Source organism: Echinops telfairi, unplaced genomic scaffold, assembly GCF_000313985.2.
Source record: "Echinops telfairi isolate 266 unplaced genomic scaffold, ASM31398v2 ScPeMD7_7457;HRSCAF=8495, whole genome shotgun sequence".
NCBI lineage: Eukaryota > Metazoa > Chordata > Mammalia > Afrosoricida > Tenrecidae > Echinops > Echinops telfairi.
The window spans coordinates 29,382,166-29,386,431 of NW_022111357.1; positions in this window are offsets into that span (position 1 = coordinate 29,382,166).

Sequence of the window (4,266 nt, forward strand, 5' to 3'; positions counted from 1 at the left end):
GATCTGTAACACCACACATGGAAGCTCTTCGCACACGTCATTCACACGTAGACTAGACCGCAAGATCTGTAACACCACACATGGAAGCTCTTCGCACACGTCATTCACACGTAGACTAGACGGCAGGATCTGTAACACCACACATGGAAGCTGATTACATCACATCACATTAGGGGTAGTGATTTCAGAACTACATCGTTACACAACTGCTAAACCACTTAGAATCATGGCCCAGCCAACTTGACACTTCTTGGGGTGAGAATGGGATAAAATTCAGGAGGTGGGGGATGGGAACAAGACCTGGCCTGAACATTCCTCATTCCCCTCTCCCTGCTTCTGCCACCAAGGGTCCGGGCCTCCTCCCGCCACCTCCTCACCACCATTTTCCCTTACTCTAATTTTAGGAGCCCTGGTGGCATAATGGTTATCCATTGGGCTGCATTCTGCAAGGCCAGCAGTTTGAAACCACCAGCCGCTCAGTGGAAGAGAAACAAGAGTTTCTACTCCCACAGGGAGTTACAGCCTTGGAAACTTGCCAGGGCAGTTCTTCCCCGTCTTACGGGGTCGCTATCAGCTCGATGACAGTGAGTTTGTGTTCTGTGTTTAACCCTTCAATCAGCCGGGCTTGGCCTAAGCTGCGATGCAGTTCTCTCTGGGAGGGCTAGAGGCACAATCAGGCTCTGGGCTAAGTGCCTTATGCCCATCATGATGTTCTGTTCCCACAACAGGGAGGGAAACTGAGGCACAGAAGGTTAACTTCTTCAAGGTCACACCATAGTGACAGCTTCATTCAAACTAGGTCTCAGTGTTGAGCTAGCCAAATCCATAAGGAAATGTCCAGAAACTAAGGGGGGTTGGAGCCCCACCTTCAGACCCCAAATCCTAGGCCAGCCTGCCTAACCCAGGCAAGACCTCACCTGGGTGTTAGCCTCTCCCAGGTCAGGGCCCCAGTGGTTCTGGCAGGGTCTATGGTCTCCAGGGCCAGGCCATTTCCTTGCAGAGTGGGAGGTGGGCAGTGATGTGGACCACAGAGGGACCTGAGGCCCAGCAGGTTGGAAAGATCCAACGGGACCTTCTTGGTTAGGACGTCCTCTGAGGGTAGGGGAGGAATCCAGCCCCCACCTGTGTGGGAGGGTCCCTGAGCCTGGCACACCCCCCAGGGGTCCAAGTTGAGCCCCTCTCCCTCACTGGTGCTCCCACCTCCCGAGCCTCCATTCCTGTCACCTTCTATCCCAGTGTCTGTTTCAGTGCCCCACTCTTGAGACCACCCCCCTTACTAGACGGTTGGCTCCCAGCTGATCCCCTGCCTCTTTCCGACATCCGGGTGGGCTTATTGGGAAGTTCATGAACATGTGTCATGTCTCTCACTCACTCACCCAACCCCTGGCGGGGCTGGGAACTGCTGGGGATCATAGTGTGTTTTTTTGGGGGAGCAGGGGGTGGTTGTTTGTTGGGGACCATGGGCCCCAACAGCCAAGATCTCATCAACAGGCTTTACTCTCAGCCTCACGCCTCCTCTCCTGTCCCCTCTCTCGCTTGCTCTGTGGGAGGCCAGCTGCCCAGGGAAGAGGTCCACTGGGCCAGGAGCTGAGGGAGCCCCCAGCCATTAGTCAGCGAGGGACTGAGGTTGGCAATCCAACAACGCAGGACAGACTGAATCCACGAGTGGCCTGGACGTGGCTCCCCGTGGCAGAGCCCAGCATGGGCACTGCCAACCCAGCCTGTGGGAGCCGCTGAGCCCGAGCGGCCAGGCACCCTCCGAAACGGTGTGAGTCAAGGTGTGGTGATTTAAACGTGGGGCGAATTTGTTCTTTCATCCACAGGTGTGATCCTTTAGAATAAGGTGACCAGACGGCCCGCTTTTGGCGGGACAGTCCCGATTTTGAACAATTTTTCCTGCATCCCGCGCATTTTAAAAAGTCCCAATTTTTGGAAAAAATGCACGACAAGCTAGGGCATACAGTTTTCGGCTGCCATGTGGCTATTTGGCCAGGCTATGAGTTTTATCAATGGTGTCCCGCCTTACCAATGTTACAATCTGGTCACCTTCCTTTAGAAGTGAGGATGGTGAGACGTCTTGTCTCGGGAACGCTGAAGACGCCATCAGGAAAGATCAATCACTAGAAAAGGACATCGTGTCTGGTAAAGTAAAACAACAACAACCACAACCACAAGACACTGACTGCCACTGAGTCGACTGCGGCTCACGGCAACGCTTTGCACAGGGGAGCCCTGCCGCTGTGGGTTTCCCAGACTCTACCTCTTTACCGGAGCGGAAAGCCTCACCTTGCTCCCGAGGGCCGGTGGTGTTTTTCGACTGCTGACTTGGAGGTCAGCAGCCCAGTGTGTGGGCACCCAGCTGAAGGTCAGTGAAAGCCAGGGGCACCTCCCATGAGACAGACGGACAGACACGACAGCCCAACCCTGGGCTCAAACAGACGGGTGGCCTTGAGGATCTGCAGGCCTCGGTGACATGCCATTCGTGTGTAAGGTGACCCCGAGTCGGGCAGATGCTAAGGGAGCCAATGCTGGCAACAGGGTGCGGTTCCGTTGCAGGTGACAAACACCCGTCCTAACCACCCCATCAATCAATTTCATCTGTATTTTTCCTCCCAGCTCTGGGCCATGGGGTGCAAGGTCCACCAGGGGGCAGTGCGGTCCATCTTGCTCATCCGCATCCCTGGAGCCTAGTGCAGTGCCCCCTCCAAGTACTCAGTGATAATTTGCAGAACACACAAGTTAGGTGAAGGCATGCAAAACACCCAAGGACGGTCAGACATTCTCACAGCCAGAAGCGGGAGTTAGGAGGGGAGGGGTCAGCTACCTCATGGGTCACCATCCCCTCTAAGTGGGGCCTGGGGCTCCCCCTCCCATCTCTTGCCCAGGGCCTAGGGCCTAGGCCGTTGCGGCCCAATGTCGGGGCCCAGGATTGGGCCCGTGCCCTCTGTGGAAGAACACGTCACAACTTCACAACCTGCCCGGTTAATGTGACCCCGGCTCTCCTACATCCTCTGGCCCTCAGGCCTGTTTTTCTTTCCTTGGCACGAAGATTTGTTAACTGCCATCTAATTTTTATACCCTGGCAGACTTTCTATGAAAATAATTTCAGAGATAAGGAAAGAATCCTGTTTCCAACCACGTGACCTCGTTTTTGTTTGGAAAATGGTCTCTGTGCCCATAAAAGGAGAGGACCGCCGAGTCCGGACATCTTCCTGCCCTGTGCCCGCAGGGTCCCAGCAGCCTGGGCACCATCCAGCTAAAACACCAGGTCTGGGTTGGAACTTGGTGCTCAGTCTGGGTCTGGAAGGGGGCTGGCCCCCTGCCCACCGAACGGAGCCACTTCCTCCTGGACGGAGACTAACTTCCTGAGCACAGGAGGGCGCACACTCCAGAGGGGAGGACTGAGCCCTGTACTCGGGAGGGGACAGTAGCTGTAGCTCTAGTTACCCCACCTCACCTATCACCCTGGTGCTGAAGGCCTATCTCCGTGGCCAGACCAGGAGCAAGGGGTAGAGGGTGGGCTCAAGTGAACCAAAGGGTGGTCAGCTCCCAGGGGGATCAGCGGAAGCCACATGGCCTGAGCCTGGGGGTCAGCAGGTGGGAAGTGGAGGCTCCGAGGCGAGCTTTGGAGTGCTGGGCTTTTGCTGAGAGGTGGGTCCCTCAGAGCCTGGAACCCTCCCTTCTCCAGACTCCCCTCCTCCCTCCTTGCTGCTTCCAGACAGTGATGACCTTGGAAGCCCATTGGCTGGGGTCTCCTTTGTCTGGTGGGGGCTCTCCTGGAAAGGAGTCCTGAGCGGAGCCCTCAGCCCCTTGGAACCAGAGCTCTGTGGGGGCTGCGTGGGGGCCTGGAGACCATGACCATGGTGGAGTCTCAGCCTGCTCTGGACAAAAAGCAGGCCATCCATTCAAAGGGCCTGTTGTATTTTGCACACTGTCCCTGGACCCAGTCTTCAACAGGGATGGGGCAGCAGGGAGTGCACAAAGCAAGCACCTGAGCTCTGGGCTCAGGCTGTGTGGGTCCTTGGCTCTGCTGTACGCCCTTCAACCAGTGACTTAACCCCACCGAGCCTCAGTTGTTGAATCTGTGTAAAGGGATTCCAACAGCATCTGCCTCTTGAGGCGCTGTCAAAACAAAATGAGATCATGAAAGTATCCGGGAGAAGGATTCCCAAAACAGGAAACAACTGTGTTGGCAAGAGTGGGAAGAAATAGGAACCCTCCCCCATTGCTGGTGGGATTGTTGAGCGGGACCACTGCGGTCGAGAA